Source organism: Ctenocephalides felis, unplaced genomic scaffold, assembly GCF_003426905.1.
Source record: "Ctenocephalides felis isolate EL2017-DRISC unplaced genomic scaffold, ASM342690v1 CF-g0.4_SCAFFOLD_03571, whole genome shotgun sequence".
Classification (NCBI taxonomy): Eukaryota; Metazoa; Arthropoda; class Insecta; order Siphonaptera; family Pulicidae; genus Ctenocephalides; species Ctenocephalides felis.
In genome coordinates, this window is record NW_020539725.1 from 1,317,577 (window position 1) to 1,329,925 (window position 12,349).

The 12,349-nt window shown below is 30.0% G+C and overlaps 1 protein-coding gene across 2 annotated transcripts in view; it reads left to right on the forward strand.

Annotated features, from left to right (window-relative positions):
* Positions 1-12,349, forward strand: part of LOC113386998 (spastin) — a 145,405-nt gene that overhangs the window by 37,851 nt on the left and 95,205 nt on the right. The gene's annotated exons all lie outside the window — the stretch shown is intronic.

The window sequence follows — 12,349 nt, forward strand, 5'->3', positions numbered from 1 at the left end:
CCATTTGATCGATACCAGATTTAGGTTCTGAATTTAAATAAGATAAATAAAAAATAATATAACCTAGAAAATGTTTTATAAATACCAATGAGTATATAATTGTACAAATGAGATCTTTCAGAGCGCCGTGTTTGAGAAAAATATGCCAAAAAGTGCATTTTCATATTAACGTATCAAAAAAGTTTATATTTTGAGTCTCCAGTAACACTTGCGGCCCGTTTACTAACGTTTTTGTATATAAATAAAACTACAAACAAAACTACTTACTACAAATTTATCATAAATAAATAATATTCGCGTAAAACATCCTATTAAAAGTAATTGAACATCATCTGTCAAAAGCGTTTGACATTTCACGAAATTGCCACCGTCCATTGTTTTATTTAAATTACGCTTCTACAAAAAATTTCAAATTAAAAATGTAAAGTTTCTACGCGGATTTGAAATAATTTCTCACCTTTTGGACTTTCTCTGGATTGGCACGAATTTTTCAAGACTAAAACTGGCCAAATCGATTCAGCCGTTTTCGAGTTTTATTCGGACATTTGAAAGAGAGCTCCATTTTTATATATAAGATTACATAAGCATTAAAAATAAATTAAATATATAAACTAACAATATTAACTGAAACATGTTTTTCTTTTGATTTTTAAAACTGAACTTAATGTAATGCAGTTTTGAACGCAACGACTGCAACGCCAACGAGAAACCACGTGACACACAGAAGGGAAGAAAGTTAATTTTCAGGGAATGTTAAACTGTGAGGACAAAAATTTGGATGGAAGATAATTGATTTTCAAGGAATGTTAAACCGTGAAGATAAAAAGTTGGTTCATTCTCTTGTGAATATATTGCGAACTTTCACCAATATAACAACAATTACAATCATTGCAATCCACTTCCCTTTCCAATTCACCTTTAAGCAACTTTCAAAATATATCAGCAACATACTTTCTAAGGTCACTATATTATCCAAATTTAATGTTTCTAACTCTTTTAATTTAGTTAAAAATTTAAAAAATTTGGTTATTCCGTCTGATTATTCTTTAGTTAGTTTTGACGTCGTTTCCCTTTTTACAAATGTTCCGTGGGACTTAGCTCTTGATGCTGTTTGTGATCGTTTGAGTGAAATCCAGCCTCATACTTCTATTGATTTGAATTGGTTTAAAAACATTCTAAATTTTATTTTAAGTAATACTTATTTTTGTTTCAAAAATGGTTTCTTTTCTCAGATTTTTGGTTTACCAATAGGGTCCAGTATCAGTCCTCCATTAGCCTAGTGTTCAGTTCCTTAGAAAAATGCAGTCTTTGGATATCGATAACCAAAGGGTTATTAAATAAATTATTCAATTGTAGAAATAGTCAACAATAAAAGTATCTAGATCAACCACGAACCAGTGTTTCTATATTATCAACCGCTCTGCTCCAGCAGCCAACCAACCTCCCATAATCACAGGAGTGATCCAACAAACAAACACACAATTACATTTCATGGTGGCTTATCGGAAAATTTCCCTCGCAGTGCTGTAGGATTTTTAACTGAGGACATCGAGTTAAATAGCTGCCACAAATTGGTAAACCGGAAGATCGTTCGCAGCACAACTTAAGGGATGGTGGCGCCTACCGAAAAAGACAAATTTTGGAACAACAATAGAGACTACGACTGGATTGAACATTCACTCATCGGATTTACAATAAGCAAATTGGATAACAGCACTCTCTCAAGATGGAACCAATTTCTTATTCGTATTATCTCTTTAGATATATAAGCATAGTAGATTTAACTTTAGAAGATATTAATTTTGAAACTTATGAAATAATATCTAAAATTGTTCTTAGTAGATTATATGGATCAGCATTTAATTGCATGAAGTAGTCTGATTATAGGTTATGGGAAGATATTACACCAGCTTTAATTAATAAATTTAAAGATCCCAGATCAATTACAGATTTGAATGATTGATTGATTTGACGAACTAGCTACAATGACAAGAAGAAATGTGGAATCAACGGAAAAACTTGCTGAGAAAATGAATGATTTGCTAATGTTAATTTATATTGAATGTTATTTTTCACAGAAGGAAATAATTTATGCTTCATATTGTGACTTGGCAAAAATCTTGAGGATGCTAAGATTATTGCCATCAAGGAGGAAAAGTATTCAAATGTCACCTATGGCGAACAATATAGATATTACAAGATTTTTTGACACCACATTCCAGAATGTGAGACAAATCGCCAAAAATCAATATATGAAGAAAAAACTAATTACAGACAAAATGGAATCTGTAAAAATATTAACCAAGGCAAACACAACCATAGCTACGATGCATTGAACTATAAACATACCATGGCTTTTAAAAATTCAAGAAAATATGACGGCATAGACAACACATTCAAATCTACTGAAGAATAATCCGAAGAATACACAGTTGAAAGTCTGGCTCAAAACACTGGAACCGAAGAATTGACGACAATTGCTGCAGAAATATCTTATGAAGATCAAGATGAAGAAAATTTGAACATACGAATGGCTGACATTGAAAAAATGCAAGATGCGGTTCCACAAATTAAAGAAATATACGATAAACAAAAAGATATCAAAATAATTAACGAAGAAGAAACTGCTTCAAATAAAATAAAAAGGAAAGAGAAGAAGAGGAAGCATATTAAAAGAATGTCGAATTAATGACAATCGCCATAATGGAAACTAGCAAAAAATGATTTAGCAGCCACAATAGACGTGTTCAACGGCAAGAATATAAACTTAATTAAAAATAAAGAATTTGCAAATTCGTGCAGCAAAAAGTTGGCATTTTATTTGATATATTGCCCTTGAAGAACTTACTCATATTTCTCAACATCAAAACTAACTTCTTTAACATATATATTTATATATATATATATATATATATATATATAAAGCGAGAGGTTTTTCTTCAGATGGTGAAATAGTATGATAAAAATTGTTTCTTGGGCATCCATCCAATAATTAAAAAAACAGTTTTAAAGCAAAATGTTTTAATTAAGAGAACATACGTTTCGGGTCCAGATTTGACCCATCTTCAGTGCATACAAATAAATTAAAAAAAAAAATACCATAAAGCACAACACAAAATTGCAACGAAAAAATAAGTATGAAAAAAATTGAAAAAACATCAAGTTATGAAAATTTTTGAAAATTGTAAAAATTAAAATAAATAATATGTTTTTTTATAAAAAAAAAAGCTCATCTTGTTAGTTTGGAGACAGAGTTGCGTGTCACGTGTTTACACAGTTGTGTTGTGCTTTGTGGTATTTTTTTTTAAATTTATTTGTATGCACTGAAGATGGGTCAAATCTGGACCCGAAACGTATGTTCTCTTAATTAAAACATTTTGCTTTAAAACTGTTTTTTTAATTATTGGATGGATGCCCAAGAAACAATTTTTATCATATATATATATATATATATATATATATATATATATATATATATATATATATATATATATATATATGAAGCGAGAGGTTTTTCTTCAGATGGTGAAATAATATGATAAAATTGTTCTTGGGCATCCATCCAGTAATTAAAAACAGTTTTATTGAAATAAAATGTTTTTATTAAGAAAACATACGTGTCGGGTCTTGATTTGACCCATCTTCAGTGCTACAATTAAATATTTCAGGGTTACAGTTTAAAACAATATAAAAAATACATAACTATAAAAAAATATAAATAAAAACATGTGAAAAAGCATAAATCTAATCAATTTAATAAATTTGTTTTATCTTATATATAAAAATGGAGCTCTCTAACAAATGTCTTAGTAAAACTCGAAAACGGCTAAACCGATTTGGCTAGTCTTAGCCTTGAAAAATTCGTGCCAATCCAGAGAAAGTCCAAAAGGTGAGAAATTATTTCAAATCCGCGTAGAAACTTTACATTTTTAATTTGAAAATTTTTGGAAACAGCACTTGATTCAAAATGGCTTCCCACACAATATTATTCAAATGACAGATGTATCGCCTACTCATATTTCAAATGGTTTTTACAAGTTAAAACAGATGATGTGTTATTCTTTTAATTTTAAAATTTAATTATTTATGTATTTTTAAATATTAATAAGAATGCTTATTTTGATTTTATATGAGGTTTTTATTTAAATCTCAAGTGTTTTTCTCACTGCCTTTTTGTATTCTTTTATCAAGAGCTTGAAATAATACTATTCTTATTGATTAAGGCTTGCTTATGAAAGAATAAATGAATAATTTTGTTTCAAACGCTGTGCTGTGCAAGTACTTATTGGTTTAATGTGAATAATGTGTTACCAAGACATTTTATGAATTATATTATTATTGCATTTAGGTTATTCAAATTGAGATCCTAAATTTGCAATTGATCGAAGGGGACACCATAGATATTTCTGTCTAATCACTTATTGCAAGTTATAATAGATAGCGATATGAATTACGAATACGAAAGAAGAAAATTGGATTATAACACAGATAGTAATTTTAGAAATCATATTCATAAAAATCTCAATTACAAGATATTATTATTGCATTTAGGTTATTCAAATTAAGATCCTAAATTTGGAATTCATCGAAGGGGACACCATAGACATTTCTGTCTAATCACTTATTGCAAGTTATAATAGACAGGCAAGTTATTTTACATTCACATAAGTACAGTTTAAATAGATATGGAAGTAATCATTTCGAATATATACAGTACAATCTATTTACAATACAAATTTTTCATTACAATACTATAAGGAGTTTTGTAGTTATATGGTCCATAACATTTATATTTTTAGAGTTTGACAAATGTCACAGTTCACAGAAGAATGGAATATGAGAGGAATAGAAAGAAGTTTTTTCAGCATTCCAATTTGCAATGAAAAAAATTAAATAGTTAAACATGTCTCACATGATAATAATAGAATTTTCACAGAATTTTTCTTATGTTGTTTAGATACTAATGCTGTTATTCATCGGGTCTTTTCCCAATTACTTCCCGAGCATACTATATAGTGGTCATGGTGATAACAAAGATACAACTAATTTGGATACGCAGTTGTAAAAAAGGAAAATCAAAATAAACACATTGAAATTTATCACAATATGTACTCATGTTGAAAATCTACATATGTTCAAGCAAATTCATAAAGAAGAAATGTCCATTTTATATAGCTATATAACAATCGGGGTAAAACGTTAAAATGACTGTACGAATTGGGTCAGTCTTAGTTGCATAATTTTATATTCATTAGTATTTATAAAACATTTTCTAGATTATATAATTATTTTATTTAGATTATTTAAATTAAAAACCTAAATTTGGAATCGATCAAAGGGGACATTTTGTCGAATAACTTATTCCCAAATATAACAGACCACTACTTAAATAAGAAGATTCGGTTGATAATATAACTTTGGAACACACATCTGTAAACATGTCAATGCACATAATTACAAGTTCTCCGGAATAAAATATTTTGAAAATTGATTATAATGCTCGCATTCAATTAAATGTATGGACAGTTCGGGTTCTAGAACAAGTATAACAAAAAAATGAGTACAATTCTGAAGGAATTCCTTTCAAAAGATATGTCAAAATCCATGCATTTAGACACAGTCAGGTATCATTCATGTTTTATCAAACCACTCTACAAATTGAAAAAGATGAAGAACTTCAACAATCATTGGATAATGCAATGTAAAATATAATTCACTAATGGTTATTTTCCACTAATTTTGAAGAATAAACTGGAAAAATATCCTATGAATTTATCGAAGAATGGATAGTAATATATGAAGATCTGGGGTTAATAAGATCCACCACCAATATCTCAAAAACCAGTAAAGTTTAGCATTGTTCAACAACAATATTTGAAAGCTGAGGGGAAAAGATGTATAACCAGCTATAACCGTGATTCTTATGACTTGGCTATCAGGAGATAAACGGTAATTTTTGAAAATCCATAACGAAAGTATTTCCTTTTATTGTTAGTTTTTTGGGTTGTGAGCACTGTGATTCAGTTCATGAGACCTTAATATAAATTTTAACTAATTAATTGTTTTATAAAATGTAATGTTAATTTTAAACACTTATCAACAGGTGAACCAACTTACTGGCCTGGAGACACTTCTAAAATTCCAGACCTTTTAGACTTCTGTATATTCAAGGGTATATTAGATGAACAATTAAAAGCTGAATCAAGTCTTGACTTATCTTCTGACCACACTCCAATCATTGTTACATTTAGCTCAAAGTTCAAATTGCAATCTAAAAGTCCATCATTAACAAATAAAAAAACTAATTGGGAATTATTTTCTAATTATATTGATGACAATTTATGCTGCAAAGTACCTCTAAAAAGTACAGATGATATTGATAATGCAATAGGTATTCTCAATAAAAATATCACTGATGCGGCTCGCTATTCTACACCCACAAATGATATTGTTGAGCGATTTTTCTGTCCACTCGAAGCTAAAAGACTCATAGCCTGTAAAAGAAAACTGCGTAGAAGGTGGCAAAACACTCATTTTCCGGATGACAAAGCTAAACTGAATAAAGCTATTAAGGAACTTAAACAATATTTGTTTGATTTAAAAAATAAACATATGGAGTCCTACTTAAGTGATTTGTCTGTTCATGACCATTCCATTTGGAAAGCCACGAAAAATATGAGAAGACCAACCTCCACGGTATCTCCAATTAGAAATGATGATGGTTCTTGGTCTAGATCAGCAGAAGACAAGGTTATTACCTTTGCAAATCACCTTGAAAAGGTCTTCACTCCTCATCCTTGTAATGTACCTAACGATCAATTTATCACAGATTGCTTGAACGACAGTAATTTCACAGACGAACCCATTCCAAAAATTAAGTATTCTGAAGTGCTCTACGAGATTAGTAACACTAAATTGGGAAAAACTCCTGGTAATGATGCGATTACATTTGGTCTTATAAAACACCTTCCTGATAAAGGTAAGAGATTTTTAACTATATTATTTAATGCCATAATACGGCTGAAGTATTTTCCTTCATCGTGGAAATTGGCGAAAATGATCTTAATTCTCAAGCCTGGAAAAAATCCTACTGATGCAGTTTCCTACCGGCCCATTAGTCTTCTGTCTTGCCTCTCAAAAATTTTTGAAAAAGTTATTCACAAAAGAATCATAAATATTTTAGAAGATAACAATTTTATGCCAAAACATCAATTTGGGTTCATTAGACAACACTCAACAGTAGAACAAATACATAGAGTTGTGGACTCCATTTATAAAGCCTTTCACTTAAAAAAATATTGTTCAGCCCTTTTTCTTGACATCAGTCAGGCGTTTGATAAAGTTTGGCATAACGGCTTATTATACAAATTAAAGAAGAATTTACCATACAACTATTATCTCCTCCTAAAATCATATCTGTGTGATAGAAGGTTCTTTGTAAGTTTTAATGATGCTTCATCTAATGTTAAAAATATTTCTTCCGGAGTTCCCCAAGGTAGTGTTCTTGGTCCGCTGCTTTACATTATATATACTGCTGATATACCTACAAATGCAGAAACCATGATTGCTACCTTTGCAGATGACACGGGAATTCTAGCTCAACATGACAACCAATTACTTGCCTCGGAAATTCTACAAAAACATGTAGATGAAGTAGAAAAGTGGATGAAACTATGGAGAATAAAAGTGAATAACTCTAAATCAGTTCACGTTACTTTTACCTTAAGACAAGGTTCATGCCCCCCTATTAGATTGAATGGTGATTTGGTTCCTGTATCCAATGTTGTTAAATATCTGGGATTACATTTAGATAGAAGATTAACCTGGCATGAACATATTCTAAAGAAGCGTCAGCAGCTTGAATTAACACGTAGACAACTAAATTGGTTAATGGGCTGGAAATCACAAGTCACAATAGAAAATAAACTCTTAATCTACAAGACAATAATTAAACCAATATGGTCCTACGGTCTACAACTATGGGGTGCGGCCAGTAAATCAAATATAACTATTTTACAAAGGTTTCAAAACAAAATTTTGAAAGAAATCGTGAACGCTCCAAAATATGTTCCAAACTGGTTGATACATCAAGATCTCAGAGTCCGAACTATAGATGAAGAAATTAATCTATACTGCACCAGATATAAAGCTCGTCTGAGTCGTCATCCAAACGTATTAGCGTCAGATCTGCTCAAGCCTTTACCACCAAAGCGTCTTAAAAAAAGAATATGCAACGATTTACTACAAAATATAATATAATATCTATGAAGGCGCTATCGCAGGATAGCGATCCTTCTCACGCAGACAAATAATATATAACTGTAACAAATGTAGCTGAATGTACTTTGTATAGCTTGCTATGAAAAATAAATACAAAAAAAAAAAAAAAAAAATTGAGATTTTAAAAACCACTTTAAAAACTTACATCTGTGTGGGGCAAAAATGACCAACTGAACATTGACCACGGCTAAAGATTAAAAAAGACTTGGATTGAATTATACCATATTTTTATAGAAAGTGTATAAAACTGCCAGTTTGATTGTATTAACAAAGTATGGTCAAACGAATATTGTTATTGTGAATTATATAATTTATTATTATACAAGTAGACTTTGGAGTTTATAATACATCATTGTCTGTACCATTCGAACTATACATTCTTATACTCCTAAAATAAAGTATTCTTTTTTTTATTCTTTAGAAGTTGCTTAGAAATACCTAACATAGCAAAACAACGTTTGCCTGGTCAGCTAATATATATTGTGAAAGTATATAACAAAAATGAAAATACAAACAGAGATATAAACAAATGTAAAGAATTCACCATGCAAACAAATTGAAAAAAAAAAACACAAAAACACACGAAAATTGCACGAAAAAATTATGAAACACAAGTTGATAAATGTCACGTTATGGTAAATTTTAAATAATTGTAAAATTAAAATAAAAATAAAAAATATATTTTATTATAAAAAAAGCTTATTCCAAACGAAGCATGTTGTTAGCTTGGAGTTTGTGCAACAAGTAAAATGTGTGCCTATGTGTATGCGGAAAATTGTGGAACTGTATCTTCATTGGTTGAAAGACCGGGATAGAGAGACCTCATATTAGTGGCCTCATATTACCTCAGATTTCCTCGGCGATCATGCGCAGTAGGAACAATAGAAAAAAATAGCATGTTGAAACAACCTGTAATCAACGGATGAACATATGTGGATAAAAATGAAATATAGAAACATAATACAACCATGAGAGACATTGTAAAAATGAAAAAATATGCGATGAAGAGAATTTTATTAGGAAAATGTATAAATATTAACTATGAAACGATATTAGTTATGGAACAAGTTATTATAAAAAATTATAACATAATATAATATATGGGTCATTCTTTTACAAACCGAACACCAATTAACCTTGACAATTTAGAATTGTCTGAAAATTTGTTCACAGATACTATTCATGAAAACATTTGACACGTATTTCAGGATTTTGCTGAAAAAAATTTTTTACGTAAATATTTACGATTGAAATATGGATTTTTTGCTCAATTTCTATGAACATCATCTGCGGTAAATTAATTATCTCCGGATGTGCTGATCGGATCAGTATTATTTTTTTTATTACACTCATATTGAAGTGGACTTTGTAATGATTAAAAATTTTTTTTTTGTTTTTGCAATTTTCATAACAATAACAACCTTTAAATATTTACAAAGGTTTTACTCAGCCTTACCCCAACTTGAATCGATCCAAAAAAAACATATTTTTTTCTTTTTTTCTCTGCAACAAAATTCTTTTTACAATTTGTTGGAGACTTTGTTACGTCGAAAGATATAAAATATTTTCAAGCGCGAGCCGCGCTTTTCACGTCGGGGACCTCAAAGACTTGTACTCATTTGTCACTTTCGAATGACAATCTCATTGTTTTTCGGTTGAAAAATATTTTATAATTTCGCTTCCGGCGAAAAATGAATATATAGTCGAAAAAAACAATAGGGGAGAGCGGAGCTTAAAAGTTTGTGGGTAAAAAGATCCACTGCCAATGTCTCAAAAACAAGTAAGGTTAGGAATTTTTTAACCCATGGATGCCCAAGAACAATTTTATCATATATATATATATATATATATATATATATATATATATATATATTATAGAATTTTGTGATATGAGTGGAACGAATATTAAATGTTGAATATGAACAAAGCAACACTCAGATTTTTTACCAACTTTATTTTATAATTACAAACGTTTCTAGACCATGGTGTGCCTCATCTTCAGTGTAATTTCAATAAACAGTTACTTATTACTATACATTATTTAATATTTTATTTAAACTATATTTAACTTTTAAATATAAAAACACCAACTACTCCTTGCATTGACAAGTGACAATTGTTTCTTGCAATGCTTGACACGGTGCTAACCGACATATGACACTTACAGAATTATTCGAAACAAATCTGAAGTATCTAGACGGAGACAGGGTGGGTAACATTATAATGTAAACAAAAGGAATGCGCTCGTATACAAAAATCGATAAATATAAAAAAAAGATTAATTTATTGAAAAGAATAAGATGAATGAAAAAATTATAAATTATTAATGATGTCTTTTTCATGGAATAAGATTTGAGGATTGTCAAAATCAAACTTATGGTTGTTGATATTAGCATGATCCACAAGTGTACTTTTAAATTTTTTGTTATTTTTTTTTTCGCATTGTAATTCATGTTGCCTGAGTCTTTTCTCTAAGTTCTGGCAGGTCTGGCAAATATAAGAGCAATTACAATCCAAACAATTTACTTTGTAAACTATATCTTTCTTTTTTGTTAAAGGAGTTTCGTCTTTAATGTTGGAATATAAAAATTTTAAATGTTTCAATGAAGAAAAAGTAATATGAATATTGTGTTTTTTGAATAGTCTTTTTGATAATTGGTTAAAATTATTGTCAAGATATGGAAAATTAATGAAAAAAGTTTTTTCAGGAACACTTGTTTGGCCATGATCTTCCAGTTTCTTATCAAAAGGTTCAAGTAATTTAGCGACTCTGTTTTTGATAATTGGACATATTAACTTATATGAAAATTATTGCCAAGTAGGATTGTTTTCACTAATTTTATGTTTGTATCATGAAACAGAGGATCAGATAATAAAATAGCGTGATTTACAAGATTAAAAATGGTATAAATTTTTATAAATTATTTTTTATATTGGAATTGGAACATGCGAATTAAAGTTAATGTACCTCCCGGGCCAACTATCATTTCTGTACCAATCTGTGAAACATACACCGCCTCTATTAATGAGTTTTCTTGACGTAAAACTCATTAATAGAGGCATAGTGTGGACGCCACAACGAACACGAACGAACATAAACAACATGGCGAGCAATGCTCCGCAACTTGTCGGTATATCAAAGAGAATTGTTCGTTCACGTTTGAACTCGTATGTGCAGTGTGGACGCTACCACGAATGTAGACAAACATTTTTCTTTTTTGATTTTAAAATGTGCAGTCCTGCATTAGTTTATGTTGTGTTTATTATAAGATATTGCTGTTATTGACAAATTTTGTAAATTTGATGACTTTAAATAATTTTTCTCTTTCCCGCCACTTTAAATAATAAATCTGACGTTTCACTGTACATCCTCGAACAAAAAGATTCAAGTTCTTACTGCTTTGAGGCGTTTGTTTGGAATGATTTGCCTTTGTTCGTGTTCGTGTTTGTTTTTTCTTTGTATTTTCTTGCTCGTCATGTTTGTTCGTGTTTGTTCGTTAGCCTTTGTTCGTGTTCGTGTTTGTTCTTCTTTGTATTTTCTTGTTCGTCATGTTCGTTCGTGTTCGTTAGTTAGGTGTGGACCCACCTTTATCATCAATTGAAAAGCGTAGTTTGCGACGCACATATAACAAATTTGAACAAGTTAGAACAGGCATTCTGGAAAGGATTTTGCCATTCCGATAAGGAGTATATAAGCTACAAAATAATGAAATCGTTACTCATTCTCATGTTCATTTTTACTCATTCAGTACCTGTCTTTCTCATCAATACTCATTGTCAGTCTTCAGATCAATATGTTAATTCTATATTGAAGTTGTGTTTAGTTGTATACAAGTGCAACAGAATAATGAAATAAATGAAAATAATAAACATCTTCGAATGTTTATTTAAATATTTTCTACATTGGTACAGGCTCATAAGTTGCATAAATATTTACACTTTTACAAAAAATGCATTGTATTAACTCTTATTGCTCGTTTCTCCACTATCAGCCACCAAAGCCATTTTACCTTACCGTTCTGGTCGTATGTCTGCTCTCAGCCATCACGACAAGTTACAATTCGAAACG